Raw genomic sequence first — 17,961 nt, 5'->3', positions numbered from 1 at the left:
GAGCTCATAAAGAGCGCGATGATGTTCTCAAGCGCTATGAGCTGTTTGCGGACACCATTCACCATTCTACTGCGCGATGGTGGCTCTGTCAGTGCCGGGTGGGATGGTCACTAGTCAGGGGGGAGGTCAAGCTCCAGGGGCGAGGGCATCGAGCATCGTGCATGACGGCTGAGTGAGAGGGAACGCTGGCCCATAACTCCAAACCCTCCACCAATTAAGCTCCGTACCTGACCACGTGCGGTCCTAGTGCCAGTGGAGTGTCAGAAATGCGCCGGGAATAGTCCGGATTGAATTGGACTAGCAGTGGATGTTTACCCAACAGACGGCAGTCCACATCCATTTGGCATTATATGCTTTGAGTGTTGCGGGTGCTTTAGCATTTCAAATAGTGAACTGCACTTAGGGGGGGCAGGGGACTGCCTGCTAGCCTTGAAGTAGCCATGCTTTGAGGGGACGCCCCAGGATTGGAGGTCCGCTCATAATTTGGATATGGACCACGGAAACTTCAGGCAGGACTGAGGTCTGGTCGCAGTCACGGGAGAGACTTGTCACATCACCGCAGGAGTGGATTTAACCGGAGGAGACTCAGCGTGAGACCGGAGGACATCGGGATCTTTGACAGCAGCTTTTCCCGGGGCAGTCGGCAGACCGGAGGAAATTTCTGTTTGTGTGGAAAACTTGTTTGAAATAAAAGCATTGCTTGAAGCATTGCATTTGCGTTTTTTTATTATTATTCGTATTGAATTCGCTCCTTCCAGCGCCTTGGCCTCAACCTCTCCTCCGGCCTGGTAGCCTGGGGGCCTGTCCGCAAACCTGGCGACACTGCTCAATGATGGTCCAGACATTTGATTCGTTCTCCCAAGTGGGTTGAAGAGACATGCCCTATGATAGCCAAAGCTGAAAGGAAAACTTACAGGAGGTATCAACACAGCAGGTTTTATTCACGGTTCCAACTTCCAACAAACCAAATGATGACACGGCAACATAAAAAGAGCGCCCCAAATTTGTGATCCCAAATAATCCCATGACACATAACAAAACGTCCATTGAAGAACTTCTTTTCCGGTTTGCTGTGCAGGCTGAATATGAAGCCTCAGGCATTTTGAGGCCTCATGCGCTGTCTCTTCCGAGAGCCGCACTGGACCCTGGAGCACAGGATGGTCTGATGTTGGCAGTCAGCTGCACCTGGGTCACTTCATCCCCCGGACAGAGTTGTCTTGAGTGCACAAATAGGCCAAACTGTTGGCCATTGCTCTGATATGTGCACCTCCCTTCCGCCCTTCCCCCCATGCAGGTCCGGAAGTAGAGGCGAGCCGCCTTGCGATCTCCGGACACTGAGAGGGCTCCATCCCAGCCTGGCCGAACCCCGGCATCAGCGTGGCTCTCATTACGTCGGTGATGGAGGTGGCACTTTCTTCTTTCCGGTCACATGCGCCGCCGGAATATAATTGCATAACTGTGCTGGATTTGAGATAGTAGAACAACCTAACAATATGCATATTAACGTTGTCTTTGAATGAACCGAAGGAGACAAGTGATCCAAACACAAAAGCAGAGCTTGACACAAACAGTGCAAGAAGCAATGCAGTCCTTGGCCACTCTGGGGCCAGGGGGCGATGTGTTCAACTTCTCCATCCTGCAGTGACCGTAATCCGAGTGTAGCCAGGATTAAGGGGGAGCACAGGTGAGCAATCTGAAACCCATCCGGAACTCTAAATCAGCCATGAGGTCATCTTGACCACAAAGCTTAACCGCCAGCCTTGCAACGTGGCCTGACCTGAGAACCATGGGCCGTCCATACCGGACGTCTGACTGGCACAGCTGGCTCCTTTGCCAGACTGCCATCAATGAGATGCACGTTTGGCTGCACTGAACCGCCTGCATTGTCACCGGCGATGTTGCTTTGGTATGACTGATGGAGGAGTGCCCAGACTCCTGTCGATATCTCGGATGGCCAGGGCCTCAAACTTGACCGGCCTATGACAGTTCCGAGGCCACCGCCACACCTGGGGTCTATCCAGCCTGAATGAATGAATGAATGGGTTGTGAAGATGTAGCATTAACATCCCTTCATACATAGAGTGTAATTTTACACCCCAGGTGGCAGGACTGCCGCCTCAACTTTGCCACCGTAAGCTGAAATAGAAGGTGGCATTAACAACCCCTCATATATGGAGTGTAACTTACACTCTGGATCAGCAGGAACTGTGTTGCCCTCTTTTAGCCACTATATGGCTGAAATAGAATGTGGCATTAACAACCCTCCATTCCTGGAGAGAAATCATTTACTGAGCAGCAACAGTCAGGGTTCTAGTCTGAGCTGAGCAAGGAAGAGGGAGTTTATTCACAAATGAATAGACAGTTATGCAGGAATCTGGTGGATATTGAGACGCTGCACACTCCACTGCACTGTAATGAAGCAGATACCGGTGTCCCAGAGCGAGTGCTGTGGGCCTACTGGTCGCAGGGTTTGGCTGCTCCTGAAGACAGAAAGACAAGAGGGAAGGAGGATGCAGACACAACAGACAAATAGTGGTAAACAAAAGTAGAGATTGATGACCAAGAAGCTGCCTGGCAGTTTTCTTTAAGAAGTCCTTGAAAGCAGCAACAGATGTTTCCAGGCATCTCGTCGACTGTGCTCTCAGGGATTCCGGTGCCTGTTTTCCCGCTGTCTCATAGGCTTTCATGATGGAAATTCTAAGCCAATTTTACAACCTTTGAGGGGACAGTGCCTGCCGCTTCTTTCCACCAGGGAGAGCCACCCACAGAGTGTCGGACTTTCTGAAGGGTGGGACTCGATCCAGTTAAGCTTTTAGCTCTCTGACCGGACATATTTTGAGTAAACGCTCATGCTCTTCGTCTGAATGTGGAGGAGTGCAGAAAGCCATTACTGAAAAGGAGCTGACCTGCGAAGAAGAAGAGAGACATTTAGGTGCGAAGGCAGGGTTGGGTGTAAGTGATACCGCCGAGTCATCGTCACCAAAAGAGATGCAATCAGGGCTGATCGAAAAAGATCTGCATCTGACACATCTCCGGATACCAGCTGGAGCTGGGGCTGTCTGGAGCTACGAGAATCATTCTCACTCTCTACAGTTGAATTCTCCTCATAAGTAAATGAAGAAGGCAATGAGGAGGAAAGGCATACAGGAGGCCTTCTGGCCACCTTGGATGAGCCAGGGCGTCCACTCCCTGTGGAGGGTCGTCGGATCTACGGGGAGACAACCAGAGAGGACATTTGAAGTTCTCTCTGCTCGCAAAGACATCAGCCACTGGGTGGCCGAAAAACTCCCTGATCATATTTGACATCTCCTGAGATAAACTCCATTCATCTGGCAGTGGTCTCCGAGATAATCCATCTGGTGCCACATTGTCTCCACCTGGCACATGCAGAGCCCTCAATGAGGCTAAATGTAGCAGCTCAGGGAAAAAATCTTTCTGGCTAGGTTGTGTAACGTAGACGACCTCACGCCACCCTGGCGGTTGAAATTGGCCACTGTGGTGGAGCTGTCTGATCTCACCATAACGTGGTTCCCACTAAGATAGAGAGAAAGGGCCAAAAACTGCCAACAGTTCCAGTACGTTAATGTGACGACCTTCGGAACTGCTCCAGAAAGAAGAGTTCTTACAATCCAAGTGCGATGGAGGTTTGAAGCAGAGTCACATCTCTCAAAGCTCTTGGATACACTTTCACCAACCGTCTCTGATCCCGAACAGGATGAAGATTGAGCCGGCTGAACCATGACTGCCGACTTCGCATGTTCAGGAGACCCAGGCGTATGACGGAGTGGGCTGCTGACATCATGCCCAGGAGCGTCATAATCCATTAGGCTGGGACCACACATAGACGAACCGCCAGAACCTGGGCTGACAGATTTGAAATAGAAAGTATCTTCTCGTCTGTCAAGCGAGCGCACTCTTCATGAGAGTTCAGAAGTACACCAAGAAAAGCTGTAAGCTGAGATGGCTGGAGTTGACTCTTTTCTTGGTTCACCGGAAAGCCAAGGTGGCTTTCGTGGTCCAACACCATTCTGGTGTGAGCTAACGACTCTTCTCTCGATCTGGCGAGAATTAACCAGTCGTCTAGGTAAGACAAGATCCTGAGGCCCCTTGCCCTCAAGGACTGTAGGGCTGTGTCGACCATCTTAAAGAAGGTTCTCTGAGCCAGAGAGTAGCCAAACGGGAGCCTCCGGAACTGAAAAAGTCGGCCGTCCAATGCGAAGTGGAGATATCGCTTATGAGCAGGCCAAATTGGCACGTGACAATAAGCGTCCGTGAGGTCGATGGACGTCAGCCAGTCTCCATGACGCATGCACTTCAGGAGACTTTTGAGGAGTAACTGACTCAATCATGCCTCAATCAAACACTGACCTCGTTCTGAAGACATTTTTTGCCGGATCTGACGCATTCTCAGAATGCCATTAAACTGAGGTTGGCACTGGCTGAATTGGAGAGGATAACCCACCTTCAGAATCCTTTTGATCCATATAGAATAAGCTGGATAGTGAGCTTCCCACATAGGAGAACATAGCAAGCTCTGGATGAAACCTGTGATATCTCGACATCCATTTGACACCTCTGATGTAAGTCCTGCCTGAAGCGTCCGTGGCAACGGGATGAGCAGCTGTCGGTCTCGTCCCTCCAGTATCCCCCAGGTTTCGGTCGAGCGACACAGCAGGCTGGGTATCAGTTCCGACAGCCATCAGCACTTGAGTTTTGCCTCTCCGCAACGCCACAATCACCGCGCGCATGGACATTTGTAACTCCTTTTGGCGGCCTTCAAAACAAACAATGTGTGCTGTGTGATGGGGAGAACGCTGGCCGGTGGAAGGCGGGCCTGACCCGAGACTGAGTCCAGCATGACCCCCAGAAAGGTCGTGCTCTGACTGAGAATAAGCGCGCTTATCAGGAGGTTTACTCTGAACCTCAATAACACAATGTGCTCCAACACCAAGCCGGTGTGCGCTCATGACTCTTGTTTGGACCTGGTGAGAATCAACCAGTAGTCCAAGTACGTCAGAATCCGCAGACCATGTCTCCTTAGTGGTTCGAGCCCCACCTCCACGCACTTGGCCAAGGTGCGAGGCACTAGAGAGCTGTATGTACAAAAACACATTTTTGAAGCCGGAGAGCTGCCACTCAAATTCGCACTAACTGTAACCGGCAGATAACTTGGCAGGTAATAAACCCTAATTTTGGGCAGAGAAGAAACAGACCCGATTCCAAAGTAATGGCTCTTATTTTTTATTCAATTTAGACTTTGGTTTAGATGCATACTTTTAGATACAAAGTTTTCTTCTTACGCTTTTGGAGGGAGCAGAGGTGAGAGCAGCCGACTGGTCTCTCCAGGAGGAGCAGCGATGATCAGCACGTCTATGATCCGGACAGCTGGGCTCTCCCCGCCCCTTTTTCCTATAGTTTCAGGTGGAATTTTCATGTTCTGAGGCATCCCCGAGCAGTAAGTGAACAGTGCAGAAAACGCGTTTTCAGCCCGAGAGAAGCTCAGATTCAGAGCAGGAAAAAGAAAAAAAGTTGATAACCCCTTGAAATACAGTTCAGAAAGGTAGATTAAGTGTTGAACATACAACAAAGAGTGTTTTTCCTGTAGTTGCAGGTGAAATTTTAATGTTCTGTGTCCCCCCAAAGCAGTGACTGAATAGAGCAGAAAAAGTGTATTCAGCCCAAGAAAATGTGGTTTTCAGTCCGACAAAAATAAAAACGTTGATAACTCTGAAAACGTGTGGTTCCAGCCTTATGGATTATGAGGCTCCTGGGCATGATGTCAGCAGCCCACTCCGTCGTCCGCCAGGGTCTCCTGAACATGCGAAGTCTGCAGTCAGGGTTCCGACCGCTCAATCTTCAACCTGTCCGGGATCAGAGACGGTTGGTGAAAGTGTCTCCACGAGCTCTGACAATTGTGAGGTTTAGGAACTCTGCTTCAAACCTCCATCGCACTTTATCCTTGCATTGTCAAAACACTTCTTTAAAAGTATTTACAGATGCATCTCTGTCAGGCTGGGTAGGCCACCATGATCAACATGCGTCATTGGGATCTGGAGCAGTTCCAAAAGTCGTTCCACTAACCTGCTGGAACTGTTCGCAGTTTTTAAAGTGTTGGTGGCTCTTTCTCTCCATCTAAGTGGGAACCACGTTATGGTGAGATCAGACAGCTCCACCACAGTGGCCTATATCAACCACCAGGGTGGCGTGAGGTCGTCTGTGTTACACAACCTAGCAAGAAAGATTTTTTCTCTGGGCTGATGTAGAATTAGCCTCATTGAGGACTCTGCATGTTCCAGGTGGAGACAATGTGGCACCAGATGGATTATCTCAGAGACCACTGCCAGTTGAATGGAGTTTATCTCAGGAGACGGCAAATATGATCTTGGAGTTTTTCGGCCACCCAGTGGCTGATCTCTTTGCGAGCAGAGAGAACTACAAATGTCCTCGCTGGTTCTCTTTCCGTAGATCCGATGACCCTCCACTGGGAGTGGACGCCCTGGCTCATCCAAGGTGGCCAGAAGGATTCCTGTATGCCTTTCCTCCTCATTGCCTTAATCTAAACAGCCCCAGCTCCAGCTGGTATCCGGACATGTGTCAGATGGGGATCAAAGGCCAATGGGAGTTCTCTCCATCGAGGTCAGCGCTTCTGCAAGCATCAGAAACCCTGAGGTCTCCGCCAATAATAGGACGACCCCTCACGGTTTGGCTTCTCCAGGGTTAAGAATTAGTCACTTGCCTCCTGATGTCCAATTGACTCTTCAGAACGTTTAAGCTCTGCCAACCCTCAGAGCATACAATGCTAATTGCACATTTATTCCCCAATGGTGTGGAACCCAGTCAGCCTTCCCAGAATCGGCGCCTGTTTCTCTAATCCTCTCTTTTCTCCAGCATCTGGTTAACGAAGATCGGAGCTGCACCACATTACGGGTTTATGTAGCAGCCCATTCCATGCTACACAATGGTCTGGACGGCCACCCCTTTGGCGAGCATCGTCGAGTGAGCCGTTTCATGAGAGGAGTGAAAAGGCTTAGACCAACCTCAAGACATTTATGTCTCTACTGGGTCCTGCCGCTGGTACTCAATTCACTCTCCTTTCGAGCCACTCGATGAGGCCTCCCTGGAGCTAGCAGCTTACAAGGCAGCTCATCTTATAGCCTTAGCTTCACCAAAGAGAGTGGGAGAGCTGAGTTCTTTTTCCATCTGCCCTGATTGCATCTCTTTTGGTGACAATGACTCGGCGGTGTCACTTAGACCCAACCCTGCCATCGCACCTAAATGACTCTCTTCTTCTTCACAGGTCAGCTCCTTTTCAAGAAAGGTTTTATGCCCTCCTCCCCATTCAGACGAGGAGCATGAGCATTTACACAAAATGTGTCCAGTGAGAGAGCTAAAATCTTAATTGGGTCGAGTCCCACCCTACATAAAAGACGGACAGTCTGTGGGTGGCTGTCGCAGATGGTAAGATGGGGCAGGCGCTGTCCCCTCACAGGTTGTCGCATTGGCTTAGAATTGCCATCATGAAAAATGACCTGGCAACATCTGTGGCTGCTTTCAAGGGAGTATCTCTGGCAGAAATCTGCCAGGCAGCTTCTTGGTCATCAATCTCGACTTTTGCTCACCACTATTTGTCTAATGTGCCTCCATCCTCCTTCCCTCATGTTGTTCTGTCTTCAGGAGCAGCCGAACCCTTCGACGAATAGTCCCTCATTGACAGCACTGGCTCTGGGACACCAGTATCTGCTTCATTACATTGCTGTGGGGTGTGCAGCGTCCCAAGATCCACCGGATTCCTGCATAACTGTCTATTCATTTGTGAATAAACTCCCTCTTTCTTGCTCAGCTGAGACTAAAACCCTCACTGCAGCTGCTCAGTAAATGATTTCTCTCCAGGTATGGAGGATTGTTAATGCCACATTCTATTTCAGCCGTATCGTGGCTAAAAGAGGGCAACGCAGTTCCTGCTGATTCAGAGTGTAAGTTTCACTCTATATATGAGGGGTTGTTAACGCCACCCTCTATTTCAGCTTACGGTGGTAAAGGCGAGGCGGCAGCTCCTGCCACCTTGAGTGTAAAATTACACTCTATGTATGAGGGGTTGTTAATGCTACATCTTCACAACCCATTCATTCAATCAGGCTGGACAGACAGGCTGGTGGCGTAGGGACTATCATAAGATGGCCCATCCGAGATATCGACAGGACTCTGGCCTCACCTCCGTCCGTCATACCGAAGCAACATCGCCGGTGACATTGCAGGCGGTTCAGTGCAGCAAAACGTGCATCTCATTGACAGCAGTCTGGCAAAAGAGCCAGCTGTGCCAGTCAGACTTCCGGTCTGGACGGCCCATGGTTCTCAGGTCAGGCCATGTTGCAAGGCTGGGGGTTAAGCTTTGTGGTCAAGATGACCTCTTGGGTGATTCAGAGTTCCGGATGGGTTCCGGATTGCTCACCTGAGCTCCCCCTTCATCCTGGCTACACTCGGATTCCAGTCACTGCAGGATGGACGAGATTAACTCATCGCCTCCTGGCCCCGGAGTGGCCAAGGACTGCGTTGCTTCTTGCACTTTTTGTGCCATGCTGTGCTTTAGTGTTTGGATCACTTGTCTCCTTCGGTTCATCCAAACAAAGACAACGTTAATAAGCATATAGGTTGTTCTACGATCTCAAATCCAGCACAGTTATGAGGCTAGTTTCTTTTGAAACATTGGGAGTGATTTGTAAAGCCATCACAACACTTCTCTCTCCATCTTACTTCAACGGGGTGGGATGAGAGTGTGAATCGTGCCTATATTCCGGCGGCGCATGTGACCGGTAACAATTTACAGGCAGATGGCGACCATCCAGTTTACCCGATCAAGTCCGACATGCCTCTGTGCTTGGCTGAAGCTAAACGGCGTTGCTCCCTTAAATAGGAGGATGTCGGCATCACGAGCTATGAAATACCGGTGCGTCACGGCGTGCGGCAATCGTTCTCCCATGACTGCGATGAGACGTCAGTCTCTGCTGAAGTTTCCGTGGTCCAGATGAGGCACTCCGCTCATCTTCATTTATCAAGCTCCCTCGCTTGATGTGCCAGGTGCATCGGCTCCGGCGGCGCATTTGAGGGGTAAGAAGAAAGTGCAACGTCCATCACCGACGTAATGAGAGCCACGCTGATGCCGGGGTTCGGCCAAAACCTGGCTGGGACGGAACCCTCTCAGTGTCCGGAGATCGTACGACGGCTCCCCTCTACTACCGGACCTGCATGGGGGGAAGGGAGCTGCACAGATCAGAGCGATGGCCAACAGTTTGGCCTTTTTGTGCTCTCAAGACAACTCTGTCCGGGGGATGAGGTGACCCAGGTGCAGCTGACTGCCAACATCGGACCATCCTCTGCTCCAGGGTCCAGTGCGCCTCTCGGAGGAGTCAGCGCATGAGTCCTCAGAATGCCTCAGGCCTCATATTCAGACTGCACAGCAAACCGGAGAAGAAGTTCTTCAATGGACGTGTTGTGATGTGTCATGGGATTATTTGGGGTCACAACTTGGGGGCGCTCTTGTTATGTTGCCGTGTCACCATCCGGTTTGTTGGAAGTTGGAATCGTGAATAAAACCTGCTGTGTTGATACCTCCTGTGAGTCCTTTCAGTTTCGGCCATCACTGTTAGCGACGAGGATAAAGAACGAGACTTTTTGCAAACCGGTCACTGTGGTAACTGACGGCAATGTTTTTGTGTAGTTTGTTCATCATAGCGATAATCATGGCGGCTACTGTGGGTACAGTGACGCCTTTCGAAGCTAGTTAGCATTCATGGGAGGACTATTGTGAAATTTTGGAACATTTTTTTATTGCAAACGTCATTGAAGATGAGGATATACAGCGCGCAGTGTTGCTCAGCAGTGTCGGGGCCCAGGCATATGCGGAGCATTTGAGGAACCTGTTGAGACCGGAAAAACCAGGGGATCGTTCGTATGCTGAACTGGTCATCCTTTTGAGGAATCATTTCCATCTGAAACCGAGTGAGATTATGCAACGATGGAAGAAGAATAGAAGGACTGAAGAGACCGTTTGTGACTACGTGGCGGAGTTGAGGAACTGCCTCATGATTGTAACTATGGTGAGACACTGACTGTGATGCTGAGAGACCGCTTGGTGTGTGGGTTCAACGACGACAGGATACAGAGGAAGCTGCTGTCGCAGGATGGACTGACATTTGACAGAGCGTTCAAAGTGGCCTTAGCGATGGAAGCTGCAGATAGAGACTTGATGAACCCACGAGGTGTGAAGGACTCACTCCAAGGAAGTGGATCATCACCGGTCAACAAAGTGGAAGAGACGAGGGCAGTAGTGTCCATGGAGTCGAGAAGGTGCTATAGATGTGGTGGAGAGACTCACTTGGCCAGTGATTGCCGGTTTGCTGAGGTCAAATGTCATAACTGTGGAAAAGTGGATCACTTAAAGACAGTACGTAAAAGTATGACAGAGGCGAGGGAGACAAAACAAACAAGAAAAAGGGGGAAAGGTACAACGCCGTCGAACAAATTTCATGCAGGAGAAGGATGACAGTGAAAATGAAGAGATGTTTACAGTGACAGATAAAAGAAGATGCAGCAGTGAGGAACTGGACATTCCTAGAGTAGAGCCGTTGAGGGTAAATGGAAAGAAGGTGGTTTTTGAGGTAGACACCGGCTGCAGTTACACTATTATGGCTCAACAGATGGTTGACAAAACAGAACTAACACTAAACTTGTGGACTGCAAGATAAAGTTAAAAACATATGGAGGTCATCAGGTTCCAGTGGTGGGGGCAATTAAGGTCAAGGTTGAACACAATGATCAGATCAAATGGCTGCCTGTCATTGTTGAAAGGTTGGTGAAAGGTTCAGGAGCAAGTCTTCTGGGCAGAGGCAGGATGAAAGCATTCCAGATAGAGGGGCAGTTTGTCCACAAAACAGATGAGGTGGACAGTTCCCTGCAAGAGGTTCTCTCCCGACATGAGAAGGTATTCAAAGAAGAGTTAGGGTCATTAAGGGCCACAGCCAAGATTCATGTGGCTCAGGATGCCACGCCCTTATTTTACAAACCCAGGTCGGTTCCATTTGCCATTAAAAGAAAAGTGGAAATCGAACTTCAGAGACTAGCAGAGGAAAGAATATTGGAACCTGTGATGTTCTCTGAATGGGCAGCACCTATTGTGCCTGTGTTCAAACATGATGGTAGTGTGAGGATTTGTGGAGATTATAAATTAACAGTGAACAAAGTCTCCACGACCGAACAGTATCCGATTCCAAGAATGGAGGATATGATGGCAAGCCTGCAGGGGGACAGAAGTTCACAAAACTCGATATGAGCCAAGCATATCAGCAAATAGTCCTTGAAAAGGAATCAAGGAATTTTGTGAGTGTCAACACTCACAAAGGTCTTTTAACATATACACGTCTGCCTTTTGGAGTAAACTCCAGTCCTGCTATTTTCCAACGCACCATGGAGAATGTACTTCAAGGTATGTTAAATGTGGCAGTGTATTTACATGAAATTTTATTGAGAGGAAGAGATGACAGCTCTCATCTGCAAACACTCAACGAAGTGCTGCAGAGGTTGGAGGATAAAGGCCTGAAGTTGTAACGGAGAAAGCGTCAGTCCATGGAAAACAAAGTAACATTCTTGGGTCATCAGGTGGACAGGACAGGCCTGCATCCAATGCCAGCGAAGGTCAAAGCAGTTCAGGAGGCTCTGGTGCCACGGTCTGTAAGTGAACTTAACCCTCGTATTATGATGAAAAAAAATTACATTGATTATGTTGGGGGTCATTTTGACACACACTGTGTAAATCCACTCAAAACAGTCAAAAAAACAGATTGAACCAATCTTCAATCTTCAAAACATCTTCATTTTAGATTATATAAAAATTTGTAAAACAGACATAGAACACATTTTCAATTTCAACCCTATATTTAAGAGCAATTTCAGTTTTTCCCTCCTCACAAACACTTTTATTTTCATTTAACTTGACCCATTTTTCAATGTTCAATATGTTCAATGCTCTCCACATGATGGACAGACTGTAACTGTGTGTTTTGTAGATGCAATTCTTGCATTTCATAAAACAGGTACTTGTTTTACTGTCAGATCTCGCATCTTTTCCGTTTCTTCACACCTGTATCCAATGCATCCTTGGCAGATTGGTAGGGTGATGTGAGCTTGACCTTTGTCAATGACAGCAGCAGTTGCTGGGCATCGAGGTGGCCTGGCTTGACTCTGCAGCTTGGGAGTGACGGGACATAGGCATTGTAAGCAGACACAACAACGATGTTGCAGAAAATCACCAAGGGCCAATGGGCAGTCTTGCGCTGGCAGCTGTATGTTGCTGTGACTTTGTCAACTCCTTTTTTGGTGCAGTTTCAGTCCAGGATCATGTGTGGCTGCATGTCTTCTCTTGTGCTTAGAGATGCATCTCTGTGCATTGTGCTCATTACAAGAACATTCTTGTTTCTCTTTGGGCAGTATGAAACAACTGTTGCCTTGTCACTGAAAGCAAATATTGAGCAATGCAGAGGTCTGCCCTGCACCTTCAGAATTTCCTTGGGAAGGTCTGGCTTCTTTCTTCTGACTGTTCCCGCTGTCCAGCTTTCTCTTCTGAAGTTCATCTCCAAGGAGATAGAATGTAAGCCCTTCACTCATGTCCATCACTACACGCATCCCCTGATTGTTCTCGGGTGCTCTTCCAGGTAGCTTTCCAGCGTATACTTTCATATTACAGGCATAGCTAGATTTTGCATCACAGGCCACCCATATTTTGATGCCATACTTGGCGGGCTTGTTGGGCATGTACTGTAAACCTTCTGTAGCTCATTTTTGGTTTGTCAAAGAGACTACATGAGAACACTGACAAGAACAAGGGAGAGAAAGTTATCCCTCTACACACAGCTGGGTCTGAATGGCTATTCAGACAATCAAATCAATCAAAATACACATAGCTGGGCAGTCTAAATAGGTATATCAAAGAGACATGTTTATTTTGGATCTGAACAGCCACTTACCCACATTAAAGAATCCGGGTCAAAATGACCCGCAACATCATCTTTGTATACAAGCTCTGTACAGACATGCCACTTGACATCAAAGTGTCCAGATTTTACACACCTGTTCATTACCCTTGATGAGGAAAAGTCACAAAATTTTATGAAGAAAAAGTCAGGATAACCACTACTTTTATGAACACAAAAACGGATATCGGTCAAATTGACCCTAAGCATAATACGAGGGTTAAAGCTTTTCTAGGTCTGCTAAACTTTTATAACTTGCCGAACTTGTCTACTGTGCCGGCTCCATTACACAAGTTACTGAGGAAAGATGACAAACGGAGGTGGGAGGTTGAGCAAGAAGAGGCTTTTAAGCAGGCAAAGAAGTTACTACAAAGCAGTCAAGTGTTGGTTCATTATGATGAACAAAAACTTACTGCTGTCATATGATACCTCACCTTATGGGGTGGGGGCAGTCTTGGCACACAGGCTGGAAGGGGGAGCAGAAAAGCCTGTGGGTTATGCCTCGCGCACACCCACAGCAGCAGAAAAAAACTATTCACAGTTGGATAAAGAGGGCTTAGCAGTCATTTTTGGGGTGCAGCACTTTCACAAATATTTGAGTGGATCGGTTTGCCAGGAAGCGCGGCAATCGTTCTCCCCTGACTGCGATGAGACTTCAGTCCTGCATGAAGTTTCCGTGGTTCAGATGAGCCGCTCCGCACCTCTTCTTCTCTTGATGTGCCAGATGCGCCGGCTGTAATTTCACAATTACAGAGTCACTCACTCACGCCTCTTTAATTTCACAATCAGATTTTGTGGAGTGCCCTGGCACTTCCAGTGAAGTAGAAAGGCTGGTGTAATATTCCTGGAATATGTTTGTGTCCAGCTGTCCCTGGAGCCTGCCTCCCTCCCAAACAGTCCTTTAACACGGGGCAGAAATTATGAGCGGACCTCTGATCCTGGGGCGTCCCCTCAAAGCATGGCTACTTCAAGGCTGGCAGGCAGTCTTTTGCCCCCCGAAGTGCAGTTCACTATTCGAAATGCTAAAGTACCCGCAACACTCAAAGTATATAATCCCAAATGAGTGTGGACTGCCGTCTGTTGGGTAAACATCAACTGCTCGTCCAATTCATTCCGGACTATTCCCGGCGCAGTTCTGACACTCCACTGGCACTCGGAACGCACGTGGTCAGGTACGGAGCTTTCTGCCAGGTGGAGGGTTTGGATTTTGCGGCACGACGCTCGCTCTCACTCAGCCGTAATGTGCGATTCCCTCGCCCCTGGAGCTTGACATCCCACATGAGGAGTGACCATCACACCCAGCGTGACAGAGCCACCATCGCGCAGTAGAATGGTGTCTCAGCCGTCGGCAACCGGCTCATAGCGCTTGAGAACATCATCGCACTCCTTATGAGCTCCGTGGACAGGCTCATCCATCGCAGAACCTCTCTCAGTCCACCAGAGATTCAACAGTCCGTCGGCATGGTGCTCTGCTCGCGGCGCCTCCTCCACACACAGCCGCCCGGGGGGAACACCGTATAATAGCCGCGCTGATCATCGCTGCTTCTCTTGGAGAGACCAGTCGGCTGCTCTCACCTCTGCTGTATGCTTTGTATCTAAAAGCATACATCTAAACCAAAGTCTAACTTGTAAAAAAATAAGATTCATTACTTTGGTATCGGGTCCGCTTCTTCTCTGCCTAAAATTAAGGATCATCACCCGCCAAGATCTCTTCCGGTTCCAGTCAGTCCGAACTCCGGCTTAAAAAATGTGTTTTTGTTTGACATCGTCTCATGAGACAGAGCAGTAAAGTAATGATCTATCTGCCACGTTATCCCTGACGTCAGAACTGTATCTGGGGAAGTTTCTGGAGCTTGGTGGTTTTCCTCAGATTAGCCACAATAGGAAGCATAGGCATCAAATATCACTTTCCCGTCTCTCTACAGATCCCGGTTGCAGCCAAAAGTCAGGAGAGTTTCAATTCTGCCATTAACTTTTCTTATTCCTCAGACTCGCCAGTTTCCAGCAGGGGTCGCCACAGGACCACGAAAGCCACCTCTTCAGAGGATCTCACAGTAGGCGCTGCGTGCCAGACCTGCTCTGTTCTCAGCTCCTTCACGCGATGTCTGATGCGATGTCTGTCTGCGATGTCTGTCTGCGATGTCTGTCTGCAATTCTGTTCTTTGCAGCCCTCCAAACCTCTCAGAGGCAAGCACGACATCGTCATCTACAGAGTCATCTCTTTCTGAGGATGATTGGGCCGGTCCCTCGGGTCTCCATCTTAGGAGAATTGCAGCGTCAGATCAAGGTACACTGCAAGATTGGGGAACCGAATTCCTCTGACGGCTCAACTGACAAAAGCGAGTCTGTTTTTGAAGAACCAGCGGGACTTGAAGTGCCCAGAGGAGTGGGCGCTGAGCACCGACGAGCCTTTCATTCTAGGCCCTCCCGGGAGGCCGGGTCCGCTCCTGTGCTCAGGGCGCCTGTCTTGACAGAGTATCTTCCGAATTGAAAGCGCCTGTCTCCTCACCAGCCCATATGGATCGAAAAAATACACGGTCATTGACACGCCCTTCAGTTTCACAGTCAACCCCCAGGTTCTGCGACACCATGTGGACCTGAGTGAACTCAGAGTTCCAGCGGTCATGTCTGATGGAGGAGGACCGCAGTTAGAGGGGTGACTGAGAACATGAAATTTTCACTTACAGCAATAGGAATAACACTCTTTCTAGTGTGATCAACACTAAACCTCTACGAATAGGGCGCTTGCTTCCAAGCCATGGCATGAGTTTGACGAGAGCCAGGCACTGCTATGAGGTGGATCTGTAGACTGTGTTCCCAGACTTGGCTGAGTTCCGTGTGGTGGAGTCAGGCAAGTTCCCGCTTGATCTTCACCTGTGCCTCATGGCATCCGCCGGCCGTCGTATCGAAGTTGAGCTCTCTCTCCACCTCCTGCTCAAGAATCATCCCACTTCACTGACGGCCCACTGGCGGTGGTTGGCGAGACTACACACGTGGCGCTACCGCATGTTGTCTGCCCACATCTGGAAGAAATCTGGACTATTCCCGTCGCAGTTCTGACACTCCACTGGCACTCGCACCGCACGTGATCAGGTACAGAGCTTACTGCCAGGTGGAGGGTTTGGATTTGCAGCGCTGTGTTCCCTCTCACTCAGAAGTCATGCCCGATTTGCGATGCGCGATGCCCTCGCCCCTGGAGCTCGACTTCTCCCCTGAGGAGTGACCATCCCACCATCACGCAGTGGAATGGTGTCTACACTATCGGCAACCAGCTCATAGCGCTTGCAGACATCATTGTGGTCTTTATGAGCTCCGTGGACAGGCTCATCCATTCCAGAACCTCTGTCACTCCACCAGAGATTTTGGAGATTCAACAGTCCGTCGGTGTGGTGCTCTGCTCGCGGCGCCTCCTCCACAGACAGCCGCCGCCCGGGTCGAACACCATCGCTGGTTGAAGGGGCGCGGAGAGCCCAGCTGTCTGGATCATAGCCGCACAGATCATCGCTGCTCCTCTTGGAGAGACCAGTCGGCTGCTCTCACCTCTGCTCCCTCCAAAAGTGTACGAAGAAAACTTTGTATCTAAAAGTATGCATCTAAACCAAAGTCTAAGTTGAATAAAATATAAGATGGATTACTTTGGTATCGGGTCTGTTTCCTCTCTGCCCAAAATTACAGTTTCTCACTGGACAAGTTCTCTTCCGGTTCCAGTCAGTGCGAACTCTGGCTTCAAAAATTTGTTTTTGTCAGATCAAAGTACACTGCAAGTTTGGGGGCCCTGCTTCCACTCACAGCTCAACTGACAAAAGCAAGTCTGTTTTTGAAGAACCACCGGAGTTGAAGTGCCCTGAGGAGTGGGCGCTGAGGCGCGAACGATGACCCTTCTATCCTAGATCCGCTCCGGAGGCCTGGTGCTCTCCTGTGCTCAGGTCGCCTGTCTTGACAGAGTATCTTCCGAATTGAAAGTGCCTGTCTCCTCACCTGCCCATATAGATCAAGAAGATACTCCGTCATTGACACGTCCTTCAGTTTCACAGTCAACCCCGAGATTCTGCGACACCACGTGGACCTGGGTGAACTCATAGAACGCTGGTTCTATGACTGACTTCGCACCTAAATGTCTCTCTTCTTCTACACAGGTCAGCACCTTATCAGTAAAGGCTTTCTGACCTCCTCCACATTCAGACGAGGAGCATGACAGTTTACACAAAATGTGTCCGGTTAGAAAGCTAAAAGCTTAATTGGATCGAGTCCCACCCTTCAGAAAGTCGGACACTCTGTGGATGGCTCTCCCTGGTGGAAAGAAGCGGCAGGCACTGTCCCCTCACAGGTTGTAAAATTGGCTTAGAATTTCCATCATGAAAGCCTATGAGAAAACAGGAATCCCTGGAAACAGCTGTTGCTGCTTTCAAGAGAGTATCTCTTAAAGAAAACTGCCAGGCAGCTTCTTGATCAACAATGTCTACTTTTGCTGACCACTATGTGTCTAATGTGTCTGCATCCTCCTTCCCTCATGTCAATCTGTCTTCAGGAGCAGCCGAACCCTGCGACCAGTAGGCCCTCATTCACAGCACTAGCTTTGGGACACTGGTATCAGCTTCATTTCAGTGCAGTGGAGTGTGCAGCGTCCCAAGATCCACCGTATTCCTACATAACTGTCTATTCATTTGCGAATAAACTCCCTCTTCCTTGCTCAGCTCAGACTAGAACCCTGGCTGTAGCTGCTCAGTAAATGTTTTCTCTATAGGTGTGGAGGATTGTTAATGCCACTTTCTATTTCAGTCATATAGTGGTTAAAAGTGGACAACGCAGTTCCTGCTGATCCACAGTGTAGGGTACACACCATATATGAGGGGTTGTTAACGCCACCTTCTATATCAGCTTACGGTGGCAAAGGCGAGGCCTGCCACCCAGAGTGTAAAATTACACTCTACGTATGAGG

Source organism: Synchiropus splendidus, chromosome 4 (assembly GCF_027744825.2).
Source record: "Synchiropus splendidus isolate RoL2022-P1 chromosome 4, RoL_Sspl_1.0, whole genome shotgun sequence".
Taxonomy (NCBI): Eukaryota; Metazoa; Chordata; class Actinopteri; order Syngnathiformes; family Callionymidae; genus Synchiropus; species Synchiropus splendidus.
Note: the sequence above shows the minus strand (reverse complement) of the source record.